The sequence below is a fragment of the Capricornis sumatraensis genome, chromosome 1 (assembly GCF_032405125.1).
Source record: "Capricornis sumatraensis isolate serow.1 chromosome 1, serow.2, whole genome shotgun sequence".
In the NCBI taxonomy this organism is placed as follows: domain Eukaryota; kingdom Metazoa; phylum Chordata; class Mammalia; order Artiodactyla; family Bovidae; genus Capricornis; species Capricornis sumatraensis.
The window spans coordinates 105,117,421-105,132,463 of NC_091069.1; positions in this window are offsets into that span (position 1 = coordinate 105,117,421).

Below are 15,043 nucleotides of genomic sequence, written 5' to 3' on the forward strand. Positions count from 1 at the left end.
ACCATTCTGCTTGCTCTGTATCTCTGCTGACTTTCAGTGTTGTCTGTCTCTTTGACTTTATCCATTTGAGGGATGGTATGCTGATATTTCATTCATGCTTTTAATTTAGCGTTTCCTGATGAATAATGGTTTGAGAACATTTTCATGTGCTAATCGGCCATTTAGACATCCTCTTTTGTCTAAATCTTTTGTCCATTAGAAATGGCTTTTGCCAAAATAAATTGGCATTGTGTATTTCTACTGGCAGCAATATGACAATTACTAGGAGTTGCAGTTTTATCCCTTCCAGATTCTCTGCATTAAAACCATAATTCTTCAAATAACTGGTCCAAAGGATAAGAATCGAAATTCAGTATTAAATAAATCTTCAAGGCGATTTGGTATTAAAAATGAAGACGCAAATTTCTTCTATTATGATGAGAAGAAGTAAGAAATAGTTTAAATAAGATTCTTAAAGATATTTATTTATCTATTGCAACGCAATGACTCTCTAGTTGTGGGATCCGGCCCCAGAGCGTGCAGGCCCAGAGCATGTGGGCTTGGTAGTGGCTGCCTGCAGGCTTGGTTGCTTTGCAACATTTGGGATCTTAGCTCCCCAACCAGGGATCAGACACGCATCCCCTGCTTTGCAAGGAGGATTCTTAACCACAGGACCACCAGGGAAGTCCCTTAAGTAAGATTTGACTTCAGTAATTTTTTAAGTCTTTAGCTAGACAAAAGATCAAAAGTTAATTAGAATGATGTTCAGGTAGAAAATACAATTTATATATTTTCTAAATCCATTATAGTAGTTGTATTTCCAGCAAAATTAACAAGAACTCTGAGATTTAATGTCAGATAATGAAATTTGGGCAAATAACTCCCAACCTCACTTTTATTTAACATACATTACCTGCATATGTTGCTGATGGGGAAGGTTGTGTGTGTGCTCAGTCGCTTAGTCGTGTCTGACACTTTGCGACCCTTTGGACTATAGCCTGCCAGCCTTCTCTGTCCATGGGGTTTTTCAGGCAGGAATACTGGAGTGGGTTGCCATTTCTTCCTCCTCCATCCCGACCCAGGAATTGAGCCTATGTGTCCTGCATCTCCTGCATTTACCTGCTGAACCATCAGGGAAGCCCCTAAAGCTCTGCTCAGTCGTATACCTTTCTCACCTCTTTCCTTTCTGGTTTTGTAATCTGTCCGTGGAATTCTCCAGGCAACAATACCGGAGTGAGTGGGGAACCATTCCCTTCTCCAGGGGATGGAGAAGGTTAGGGGTCCCAAGTGTGCACTGGGCCCCCAAGTTCCCTCTTCAGTGGGTTTCTTTGATTTTCTTTGCTGTCTGTTTTTCTTTTGCCGTTTTTTTGCTGGTGTTCAGTTAAAACCTTTTATAACTGCACAAGGAAAAGCAGATCATTACGGTCTTTTCTGATTCAAATATTCCTGCCCCCAAGTTCCTACTCTGCAGGCAGTCCCTGTGCTATTTCGTTTAGGCATCGTTTTCTACTCGGACACAATGGCCATCCAGTTAAATCTAATTTTGTTTCCCTTAGAGTTTTCTATTTTGTTTTCGGAGAGCCTCACTAGGCTCTCCAGTTAAGAATCTGCCTGCAGTGCAGGATATGCTGGTTCGATCCCAGCCCTTTGGGTCAGGAAGATCCCCTGGAGAAGGAAATGGCCACCCACTCCAGTATTCTTGCCTGGGAGATCCCATGGAAGGAGGAGCCTGGCGGGCTACACAGAGTTGGACAAACTTGATGACTAAAACACCATCACCACCAATTAATTAATCTGACTGTTCTGGATCTCAGTTTGCAGCAGGCAGGATCTTCAGTCTTCGTTTCAGCATATGGGACCTGACTCCTTGACCAGGGATCAAACTTGGTCTCCCTGCATTGGAAGCACAGAGCCTTAGCCACTGGACCAGCAAGGAAGTCCTCAGGGCTCATTGCACACCCCTCTTTCTCCCTTGGTGATCTCATCCACTCTCACGGCTTTATGTTTCCATCGATATTTTCATGACTCGTTCATTTCTACATCCATCCAGAGTCCATGTTCTTATACTCTGTGGCCTATTTCTATTTTAATAGATATTTACCATTCAAATTTGTCCCAAACGCAGCACAAGATTTTCCCACTTCTGATTTTACCTCACTCTTTTTTAAAAATTAATTGATTTATTTTAGTTGAAGGCTAATTACTTTACCATATTGTGGTGTTTTTTTGCCATACATTCACATGAATCCACCACGGGTGTACATGTGTCCCCATCCTGAGCCCCCCTCCCACCTCCCTCCCCATCCCATCCCTCAGGGTCATCCCAGCGCACCAGCCCCGAGCGCCCTGTCTCATGCATCGAACCTGGACTCTTTCTTGTCTTGGTTTTTAAAGTTTCTCAAGACAAAATCCCCTGAGTCAGCCTTGGTTCTGCTCTTTACCCTTGCTCCCCACATCTAGGGCTTCTTCAACAAGTCTAATTTGACTCTCTCTCTGAAACAGTTTCTGAGTGTACCCACTTCCATTCTTACTATCACCACTCAAGTTCAAGTCATCATCCTCTCTAGCCTGGGCTACTGCAATGGGAACTGGGCTGATCTCTAAGCATTCTTTTTTTTCCATTATAGTTTATTACAGAATATGGAAGATAGTTCCCTATGCTATAAAGGGGAAAGTGAAAGTGTTAGTTGCTCAGTCATGTCTGACTCTTTGCGACCCCATGGACTGTAGCCTGCCAGGCTCCTCTGTCTTTGGAGTTTTCCAGGCAAGAATACTGGAGTGGGTTGCCTTTCCCTTCTCCAGGGGGTCTTCCCGACCCAGGAATCGAATCTGGGTCTCCTGCCATCTGAGCCACCAGGGAAGCCCTATGCTATAAAAATAAGACCTGACTGTTTATCTGTCCTGTACATAAGAGTTTGTGTGTGCTGACCCCAGGCTCCAGGCCCTCCCTCCCCGCCGCCCCTCCCTCCCCGCCGCCCCTCCCCCTGGCGACCACAAGTCTGTACCCTGTGTTTGCGAGTCTGTTTCTGTTTCATAGAGAGGTTCGTTTGTGTCCTGTTTTAGATTTCACATCTAAGCGATATCACGTGGTATTTGTCTTTACCTTCCTGACCTTCTTCACTTAGTACGATAATCTCTAGGGCCATCCTTGCAGCTGCAAATGGCTACGCCTTTTACTCCAACTTTTAATGGCTGAGGAATATCCCGTTGTATATGTACCGTATCTTCTTTATCTGTTCACCTGTCAGCGGACATTAAGGTTGCTTCAATATCTTACAAGCATCTTTTCTTGAAAGATATGATCATATTACTCCTTCTGAGAAAAATCCTCTCTGAGGCTAAAATCCAAACTCTTTACCCAGCCTAAAAGATTCTGTGTAAAGGGCCGTTGCCTGCTTCCTTGACCTCATGGATGAATGGGTTTATCCACAGGGAAATCTGGGGGATAAGACCAGTGAAGGCTGGTGCCCTGGAAGAGACAGAGACTGACGGTCAGGTGGTCATGGAGAGTGACGGTGGCCTGGCAGTCACGGTGAGACAATGTGCTGAGCCGGGGAAGGACATGGGTCCCCCGTCCCGGGACCAAGCCCCTGCTCTGCTCCGTCCCACTGAGACCTGGGGCGTGGGAGCCCCCGAGGCTCTCTGGGCTTCATCTGTCACGTGGAGTGATACTGACCTTGGATGTTTGCACATGTGATTATCTGACATAGCATCCTTTCCCGCACAGGGGCAGAGATGCAGTCTGTGGCCTTTTCCCCCTTCTCCCTCCAGTACAAAGGCCAGCGGTTCCCTGAGCACATTACAAAACAGAGATGAGCTGAAGAAATGAGGGCTTCTGTAAAGCCAGGCTCAGAGGTGCTCAGCCCCTTCTCCACATCTCCCTGTGGTCTGGTTAATTCTAGAAAAGGCTTTACTGAGGCTGGAGATTTTCTGGTAAGAAGTAAGACTGTTGCTCTTAGATGGCTATACCCAGGTGGGGCCACCTTAGTGACAAGACCTGGCATATTTAGGATGCCAAGAACAATCCTTAAGTCTGGGCCCCTTCACAGCATTTGGGTTAGGAGGTCTGCTCAGAAAAGCACAGGAGAGGAGAGACTGAATGTGATCTTGAAATCATTCTCCAGTGAGATTAAGATCTCCCCTAGAGTGAAAATAGAAAAATCTGAAAGGTTAGGAAAAAACAAGAACAAGAAAAAGAAGCATATTTTATAGATTATTTAAAAGCAATTAAAATGAAGACTATAGGATTGTTTTAAAACAAAGTTAGAAGACAAGCGTTAGTTTTGAGACTAATGCAGTGGTAGGGAACTCTAGTCTGTGGTCAGCCATAGGTACTTTCCACGCCCATGAACCACCACATGGTCCTAAACCCCAGCAGAGCTCAATTTCAGATTCTCTAAACTGAACAGAAAAGCCCCGACTTGGGTTAACTGACAGCCACATGCTGCAGACAACCCATATCTGAAAATAAACAAAAAAAAATATGTGTGGAAACAAACATGTGCTGGTGGTTTTGAACGTAATTATTGTCTCTTTCTCACGGCTATTTGCATAATGTTACAGAGCTGTCGTCAGGCAGGCTCCAGCCAAAAGTATAGATTTTGTGTGCACCTGTTTGTAGACCAGATAGAGAACAGTCTTATTGAGAGTAAAGTCTTGACACCTTCCATGGCCTTACTGTTATTTTTTTTGGAAGCAGTTCATTACAATATTGACATACAAAACACTGTGCACATTTTTTTTAAACTTTTTATTTTGTATTGGGGTACAACTGATTCACAAACAATGAGATGGCTTCAGGTGAACAGCAAAGGGGCTCAGCCAATTGCATCTATCCACTCTCCCCCAAGCTCCTCTCCCATCCAGGCTGCCACATAACACTGGACAGAGTTCTCTGTGCTGTGCAGCAGGTTCTTGTCGGTCATCCATTTTAAATATAGCAGTGTGTACGTATCCATCCCAAACTCCCTAACTATCCCTTTCCCTCACCCTCTCACCTGGCAACCATAAGTGTGTATAATATGTCTTCGCATATGTATACACCCGTGAAACCATCACAGTGGTCTGTAGAGCGAGCATCTCCATCACCCCTGGAAAGTTTCTCATGAACCTTTGTATTCTCTCCCAGGCCTCCCTTCTCTTTCCTCTCCATTCCTATTTGTTGGTTTCATGTCACTAAAGACTTTCATTTTCTAAAGTTGTGTATAATTGTAGTATACAGGGTGTAGTCTTTTTTTGGTCTGACTTCTAGTACTCAATATTAATGCTTTTTAAAGAATGTCTCTCTTTTTCATATTTACCTTTATTTATTCATTCATTTGGCTGTGCTGGGTCTTAGTTGCAGCACGCAGGATCTTTGATATTCGACACGTGGCACACAGGATTTTTAGCTGTGACTTGAGAACTCTTAGTTAAGGCATCTGGAATCTAGTTCGCTGACCAGGGGTTGAACCAGGGGCCCTTGCCTTGAGAACACAGAGTGACTGGATCACCAGGGAATCCCCTGACATCATTATTTAATTTATACTAATGTTATTGTTGTTTTGATTGAAGTATAGTTTTTCAAATTTTTATTTATTTTTGGTTGCTCTGGGTGTTCATTGCTGCGCATGGACTTTCCCTGGGTGCAGAGAGCAGGGGCTGCTCTTCCTTGCCGTGCACAGCCTTCGTATTGAGGCAGCTTGTCTTGCTGCAGAGTGCGGGCTCTAGTCACGCAGGCTTCAGTAGGTGTGGCTCAGTATTAATAGTTGTGGCATACGGGCTTCGTTGCTCCCCGGCATGTGGAATCTTCCCAAACCAGGGGTCGAACTGGTGTCTTCTGCATTGACAGGCAGATTCTTAACCACTGGACCACCAGGGGAATCTTTATTGAAGTACAGTTGATTTACAGTGTTGTTTTATGATTTCTGAACAGCAAAATAGTTCAGTTATACATACATACATATATGTGATGTATATATTTTTTTAATAATATTTCAGTTATAATTTATCACAGAAGAACAAGTACAGTCCCCTGTGCTATACAGTAGGACCTTGTTGTTTATACGTTCTCTGTGTAAAAGCTTACCTCTGCTAACCCCAACCTCCCACTGCTTACCTCCTCCAAGCCTGCCCCCTTTGGCAACCCCCAGTGTGTCTCTATGTCCAAGATTCTGTTTCTGTTTCACAGATAGGTTCATCAGTGTTGTATTCTAGATTCCACATATAAGTGATATCATATGGTATTTGTCTTTCTCTTTCTAACTTCATTTAGTATGATAATCTCTGCTTGCATCCATGTTGCTGCAAATGGCTTTATTGTGTTCTTTTTATGGCCAAGTAGTATCCCACTGTATGTATGAACCACCTCTTCATCCATTCATCTCTCAAGGAACATTTTGGTTATTTCCATTTCTTGCCTGTTGTGAACAGTGCTGCTATGAACATAGAGGTGCATGTATCTTTTTAAATTACAGATTTGTCCAGATACATGCCCAGGAATGGGATTGCTGGGCCATGTGGAAACTCAGCTTTCAGTTTTCTGAGACAATTTCATATTGTTTTCCACAGTGGCTGCATCAACTTACAATCCCACCAGTAGTACGGGAGGGTCCCCTCTTCTCCAGATCCTCTTCAGCATTCGGTATTAGTACCAATGTAATTATTTTTGAGATTTATCCATACTGTGTTATCAGTAAATCATTTCTTTTTTTTCTTTTCCCCCTTGAGAAGCAGTCCATTATATAGATAGACCGCAACTGTTTTTTCCATTCATCTGTGCAGGGACACTGGTTTGTTGCCAGTTTGGGGGTATTACAAATAAACCTGCTATGAACACTTGTGTCCAGGTCTTTGTGTGGCCATCTGCTTCCTTTTCTCTTGCAATTGAATGTCTGGGACATGTGGTTACATGTTTAAGTTTTTGAGAAGTTCTAAACTTCTGAAGTAGTTGTGTCATTTTACATTTCCACGGCAGCGTATCAGGATTCAGTTCCTTCAAATCCTCTCCAACATTCAATGTGATCAATCTTTTTAATTTCAGTCATTCTGTAATATATGTGAGGACCTCCCAGGGAGCACAGTGGTAAAGAACTGCCTACCAAAGCAGGAGACTTGAGTCCAATCCCTGGGTCAGGAAGACCCCTTAGAGAAGGAAATTGCTACCCACTCCAGTATTCTTGCCTGGGACAAGAAGGGAAGCCTGATGGACTATAGTCCATGGGATTGCAAAAGAGTCAGACACAACTTAGCAACCAAACAACAACAGCAATATAACGTGTGCAATGGTATCACAGTCTGATTTTGATTCGCATTTCCTCAAAACCTAATGCTCTATGCTCATTGCCATCCATTGGACTTATTTGGAGAAATGTTTGTTCAGATCTTTTGTCCACTTTATTTTTAATTGGACTTTCCATTTTTTTGCTGTTGAGTTTTGAGAGTTTATTGTATAGTCTAGACATAAGTGCATTTTCAGGTATATGCTTGGCAAAATTTTCTCCCAGTCTCTGGTTTGTCTGTTCTTTCTCTCAAAGAGCAGAAGTTTTACTTTTGATAAAGTTCAATTTATCAATTTATTTTTCCTAGATTGTGTACTTGGTGTTATATCTAAAAGCTTTTTGCCTACTTCAAGATCACAAAGATACTCTCCTTATGTTTTTCATCTAGAGATTTAGGTGTTAGATTTTACATTGAGCTCTATAATCCATCTGGAATTATTTTTTTATGTAATGCAATTTATGGACTCAAGTTGATTTCTTTTGTACATGAGCATCCACTTGTTTCAGTGTCAATTGTTAAAAAGCCTGTTCTTTCTCCATTGAATTGTTTTTGCAGCTTGGTCAGAAAACAGCCAAATGTGTGTGTGTGTGTGTGTGTGTGTGTGTGTGTGTGTGTGTGTGTGTGTGTTGGTTATATGGCTTATACAAATACGATTATATGCTATACTTTCATGTTTTTAATATTTTATTTGTAGATGCTTGACAATTTTAGCCACTATTTATTTGAGCATTTTTCAGCTGCACACTTTTTCTACCCTCTCTAGAATGTTCATGATCCCAGTGCTGGCTCTGTTGTTTCTGTTGTTGTTCACTCACTAAGTTGTGTCCGACTCTCTGCGACCCCATGGACTGCAGCACACTGGGTTCCTCTGTCCTTTACTATCTCCCGGAGTTTACTCAAATTCTTGTTCATTGAGTCGGTGATGCTATCATATATGACCGTCTCATCCCTGAGGCTGCCTTGTCCTTTTGCCTTCAATCTTTCCCAGCATCAGAGATCTTTTGTTACCATTCCACAAATCTCTCAGACTCTGATTTTTTTTTTCCCCAGTTTATTTTCTTTTTATTGTGAAGACTGGGTCATTTCCAATTATCTGTGTTCAACTTCATTCATTCATTCCCTGTTATCTCCAGACTACTCTTGAGCTCATCCTTTGGGTTTTTATTTCAGTTATTGGATCTTTCAGTCTTATCGTTTCCAATTTGTTATTTCTTTAATAATTTATACTCCTTTGCTTAGATTTTCTTTTTCTTCTGTTTCAAGAGTGTTTTAGCTTGCTCATTGTGCAATTTTTATAATTGCTGCTCTAAAAAATGCTCTTCAGAATAGTCCAACAACTGAGTCATCTTGGTGTAAGCATTGATTGATTGTCTTTTCTCTTTCAAGTGTGATTTTCCTGGTTCTTGGTTTAACAAGATTTTTTATTGATGTGATTAAAAAAAAAAATCATTTCCTTGACATTTTGGCTACCATGTTGTGTGACTTTGGATTCTAGTTAATGTTCTTTGTTAGCAGGCAGTCACCTGTTTAGGTAGAGTAGCAGGTTATGGTCAGGGCAGATGTTAGATTCCCCCTTTTGGCCCAGCTAGCACCTTCCTGATGAAGCTGGAGCGTCGACTCCCATCCTCCTGTTGGCACTGAGTACAGTGTAAGTTCAGCCCCCTCTCTGTGCTGGCGGCACAGTGTTCCTGGGACCACTTCATTCTACCTCGCTGCTACCGTGTGGGGATGGGCACTCAGGCCCTCTCTGAGTCATGCTGACACCATCTGTAGAAAAGCAGGGTGCTAACCAGCCTCACTCCATTGCCTTGTCAGTCTTGTTGGTGCCCGGTGAGGGGATGAGGAGGTTCAGCTCCCTCCTGGACCCTTCTAGTGCAACCCCAGAGGGGCACTCGGAGTATCACCTGCCGCTGCCGTAAAGGGGGTGAACCACAGGCTCCCTGGAGGGATTCTTTGAGCAAGATCATGGGAGGGGGCACAGGAATTCTATTGGTGTTTGGCTGGAGTAGGGCAAGTGTGATCAAACTACAGTTTCTACAGTTATGCCACTCTTTATTGGGTCTTTGACTAGAGAGGCAGACTTTTCTGAAAGTTTTTAATCTGCTTATTGACAGTTTCGGTACTTCATCAGGATAGGTAGGAGACAAAACAAGCAAACACAAGCTTGTTAAGAAAGCCGCCACTGCTGGGTTGCCCCTCAAGTCCTGCAGCCCTTAGGCAGTTCACTCTATTCTTTCACACTCCTGTCAGAGTCATCTGTTGGCTGTGCTGTGCTCTATCCAGCGAATCTTCATTGTAAGAGGCTTGGACTTGGGCTGAATAGGGCTACTCCTTCTTAGAACTGGATATCCTTAAGGGTTTTTTAAAGACAGTAAATACTAAGATAAAATTCCTATGTATTTACTCACATGTTTACCATTTCTGTGTGTGTGTGTGTGTGTGTGTGTGTGTGTGTTAGTCACTCGGTTGTGTCTGATTCTTTGCAACCCCATGGACTGTGGCCGGCACGGCTCCTCTGTCCACGGGATTCTCCAGACAAGAATACTGGAAGTGGGCTGGCATGCCCTCCTCCAGGGGATCTTCCTGACCCTGGGACTGAACCTGTGTCTCCTGGCCTGGCAGGCGGATTCTTTACCGAGTGAGCCACCAGGAAAGCCCCACCGTTTTTAGTGCTCTTTATTGCTTTGTGCAGGTCCATCCTTCCATCTGATGTCATTTACCTTCTGCCTAAAAGCCTTCTTTTAACCATTCTTACCGTGGGGCTTCCCTGCTGGCTTCCCTGATGGACTGAATGGCAACCCACTCCAGTATTCTTGCCTGGAGAATCCCGTAGACAGATAAAGTCCACAGGGTCACAAGGAGTTGGACACAGCTGAGTGGCTAACACACACACACACACACACACACACACACACACACACACAGAGTATGAATCTGCTTCTGAAGAATTCTTTCAGCTTTTGTATGTCTACAAAAATCTTTATTTTGCCTCTATTTTGAATGATATATTTGTTGGGGTATTAAATTCTAAGTTGATAGGTCTTTTTTTCCTTTAAGAATATTATAGGAGAGATGCTTGTCTTATGAAATTATTATGAAAAGTCATATGAAGTAAGTAATCACAAGTAAACAAAACAAGAAAAATATATACCTAGAAAGGTGGCTCAGACGGTAAAGTGTCTGTCTACAACGCGGGAGACCTGGGTTCAATCACTGGGTTTGGAAGATCCACTGGAGAAGGAAATGGCAATCCACTCCAGTACTATTGCCTGGAAAATCCCATGGACAGAGGAGCCTGGAAGGCTACAGTCCATGGGGTCGCAAAGAGTCGGACACGACTGACCCACTTCACTTACTTAAAACCTAAAAGAAAATAAAAGTTTTAAATATTTTTCCTTTTGTGTCATGGGACTGTTCATTATTCCTTTCTGTCTGTTTTTGTAGTTTTTTTTTTTAACTCTCAATATTTTCTTTAACATGTACAGCTTTTATAATGAAAATAGTTTTATTATATTAAAAACCAATGAACAGAAGTTCTAGGACAGGCAAGTAAATTAACTGTGGTGAAAAGTCAAGAAAGTGAGGAGGAGATTGACTATGAAGGGTACAGGAGCATATTTTTGGATGATGGGAAGTTTGTTTATATCTTGATAGGTGTGTGAGTTACACAGACATGTTTACTTTTCAGAATTTAAGTGTTCTGTTTTATTCATTTCACAGTATATAAATTATTACTTCAAAGCCAAAAAGAAATATATGCATACAAATTAATTTGTTTGAGATGGGGGTGGAAGATAGATGAAGACAAAAATGAACCCTGAGCAGTAGAAAGTGGATAACTATAGAAGCTGGTGATATAAACATGGGGGCTCATTAGGCTCTTCTGCTTCCTTTGTGTTATGTTTGAAATTTTCATAAGAAAAAGGAAAGACAAATTCATAGATCCCTCTGATCTAGAGGATGCTGGTCACTTTCTTCATTTCTAGAAAAAACAAAAGCAAGGAGGAAATGAGAATAAATTGTTCTAAGAGAGAAAGCATGTAGTCTAACTGGGACGATATTCCATCACTAGGCAAACCTCCCATGCAACGGGAGTCTTAGTGTGTGACCATCTTTAACATTCGATCTCTATCAGTTTTAGTTACAACAGGAATATAAACTCAATGTAAAATAGTCACAAATCAGAAAAAAGCAAACTTTAGAAAATGAGCTTCCTCTGTCTTCTCAGCCCCGGAGATCACAGCTCTCGGTGGCTTAGTGAGGCATTCAGTATGGCTTTTTAGTAAGGCTTCTTCATGTCTAAGCACATACGTATGTGCCTGTCCGTATGTGTGTGTGCGTTGACCAAACTGATGTTATGGTATACCTTTTTGCCCCTGCTGCTTCCTCTTTTTCACTTATGCATTCTGCTTGAAGATCTTTATAAAACAGAATAAATAGCTGTTTAGAAGCAGAAGATAAAGCCGGATGAAAAGGAAGTTTCTTTCTGTGTGGATTCCAAGAACGTGCCATTGTAAAAATTTTAAGATTTGACATGGTCTTAACTATGGGTTTTTACCTAAATGCATAGTTTTACATAAATAATATACTTTTTATCTAAACACACACACGCACAAACCAACAAAGTGACAGCAATGAAAACAACCCCAGTAGTGAGATCCTAGGGTTCCTGGTGGTTGCAGTCAGCTGGCCCCGGTGCCTCTGGTGAGCAGATGGCAGCTGGGCTGTGGCCGGGACAGAGCTCAGTGGAATGACTCAGCAAGGCAATGGCCTGGGAGCAGAGAGGAGGCCGACCAAGATTAATTGCTGTCAGGAGGAACGTTCTTCTCAGCTGGCTAATCGCCCTCTTACGATAATGAAAGTGATTTAGGTTCCTCTTTGTCCAGATGCAAATAAGCTGGTGAGTTAAAATCACTCCCAGTGTAGCAGAGCTCGTGAAGATGAAATAGTTCCCCCTCATTTTGCATAGTTTCTTGTCTGCGCTTAAGTCTGAAAGATATTTGCCTTCACCTGATTTACATTCCGATTTGGTTCTCACTTTGTAGATAGACACTTCTCCGTTACCCACAGATTATTTTTCTTAATATACCTCACCATGTATTAAGTATTTATTTATTCAATAATTTTGTCTATTGATATTTATCTTCGGCTGGGCTGGATCTTTGTTGCTTTGCATGGGCTTTCGTTAGTTGTAGCGAGCGGGGCCGTTCTGTTGTAGTGCGCAGGCTTCTGGTTGAAGTAGCTTCTCTTTCTGCAGAGCGCAGGCTCTCGGCGCCCGCACTTAGGTAGCTGCAGTGTGTGAGCCTGGTGGTTGTAGCTCGTGGGCTCGATAGTTGTGGCACACAGGCTTTGCTGCTCGCGGCATGTGGGATCTTCCCAGACCAGGGATCGGACCCATGTGCCCTGCATTGGCAGGCAGACACTTACCCACAGTGACTCCAGGGAAGTCAGTTCACAGATTACTGATTTCAAATAGGATGGCCCTGGTTTTGTAGCACTGGCCCTAAAGAATTTCAGACAGGACCCAGGAATAAGAACATATGGGGGTAGGACAGTGATGAGGCACCCTTAGTAGGACAGAAGTCTGTCTTGGGCTCCTTTTGTATCCTGCAAGGCGTGGCTCTAAGGAACTCATAGTATCTCCATCCATGCTTCCTGGGTGATTGATACATTTTCTCCAGAGGGATTATTTAAATACATGTTTTGATGTTTCTTAGAGCTAGCTGCTGTGACACATGGTGGGTTGAGCTCAGACAGTGTCAGATCCCATTAAAACCATGTTATCACGTCCCAGTGCTTTACATAAGGCCTCAAACATTCACTCAATCAACCATCCGTTTATTCAGCTGCCTCTTTCTATACAAAGTTCTGATACTAGGCTTTGGGCTACATGTGTGCCCTAAGGACCTGGCCTAGCATCCTCTTCAACCGGAGCCTGGCTCTCTTTTTTTCAAATATTCTGATGTGTGGGACTTCTTTTTTTTTAATAGATCCATCATGTAAGAATGGCTTTTATTTTTTTCAAGCATTCAGTCAGTCAGTTTAATCGCTCAGTCATGTCAGACTCTTTGAGGCCCCATGAATCGCAGCACACCAGGCCTCACTGTTCATCACCATCTCCCGGAGTTCACTCAGACTCACGTCCATCGAGTCCATGATGCCATCCAGCCATCTCATCCTGGGTCGTCCCCTTCTCCTCCTGCCCCCAATCCCTCCCAGCATCAGAGTCTTTTCCAATGAGTCAACTCTTCGCATGAGGTGGCCAAAGTACTGGAGCTTCAGCTTTAGCATCATACCCTCCAAAGAAATCCCAGGGCTGATCTCCTTCAGAATGGACTGGTTGGATCTCCTTGCAGTCCAAGGGACTCTCAAGAGTCTTCTCCAACACCACAGTTCAAAAGCATCAATTCTTTGGTGCTCAGCTTTCTTCACAGTCCAACTCTCACATCCATACGTGACCACTGGAAAAACCATAGCCTTGACTAGACCGACCTTTGTTGACAAAGTAATGTCTCTGCTTCTTAATATGCTATCTAGGTTGGTCATAACTTTTCTTCCAAGGAGTAAGTGTCTTTTAATTTCATGGCTGCAATCACCATCTGCAGTGATTTTGGAGCCCAGAAAAATAAAGTCTGACACTGTTAGTATACATTTTATTATTTTTTAAAACTTTGTATTTTGTATTGGAATAGGTGGTGCCAGTGGTAAAGAACCCCTCTGCCAATGCAGGAGGCATAAGAGATGAGGGTTCGATCCCTGGGTCAGGAAGATCTCCTGGAGGAGGGCATGGCAACCCACTCCAGTATTCTTGCCTGAAGAATCCCATGGACAGAAGAGCCTGGCGGACTATATTCCATGGGGTCGCAAAGAGACGGACACGATTAAAGCGACTCAGCACGCATGCATGGTTGATTAACAATGTTTTGATCATAAGGGATTCAACCATACATCTATGTCTCCATTCGCCCCCAAACTCCCCTCCCATCTAGGCTGCCACACAACACTGAGCAGAGTTCCCTGTGCTATACAGCAGGTCCTCTTTGGTTATCCACCCTGAATATAGCAGTGTGTACATGCCCATCCCGACTTCCCTAAATATCCCTTCCCCCCAGCAACCATAAGCTCTTTGAGCCTGCTCTCTTAAGACACAATCATGAAGACTTCTCAAAGCCATGCTCCTCCCTCCTGCTATTGGAGGGCCAGGATGCCTCCTCCTGCTTCTCCAAGCCCAGGCACTGGGACTGTCACTGCCCTGGAGAGCATCAGAGCTTCCTACCCGCCACCCTGCACCCATCCCTTCTCCTTTGTCTTCTTCGTCACCAGTTCCTTGAAGCTTCTCCAGAGTTGATATCGTCACTTCCTGAGGCTCCCCTGGGGTCCTCGTGGGCCCACGGCAGATATGTTGAGAGACTGCTCATCTTGGAGCCAGAAGGTTTCCCACACAGGCCATGTGTGAGGTCTCCAAACTTTCCCAATCAAGATCAGCTTGTCTCTTCCCTAGATGTCTTAAGATTCCAAGAGAAAGCAGTCAACAAAGGCCTGTCCTTGCTTTTATGGCAGCCTGCAGCCTGCCCTGTCCAAACCAAAGTGAAACCCAGCTCTGGGAGGTCGAGCACCCTGTCTTTCCTGAAAGGCTCCTTCCTGCCCACCAGATGAGGATTCTCAGTTGCCTTTAAAAAAAAGATTATTTATTTGGCCGCATCAGGTTAGTTGTGGCATGTGGGGATCTTCAGTTATAGCACATAGGATATAGTTCCCTGACCAGGGATTGAACCTGGGACCCTTGTATTGGGAGCAAGGACTC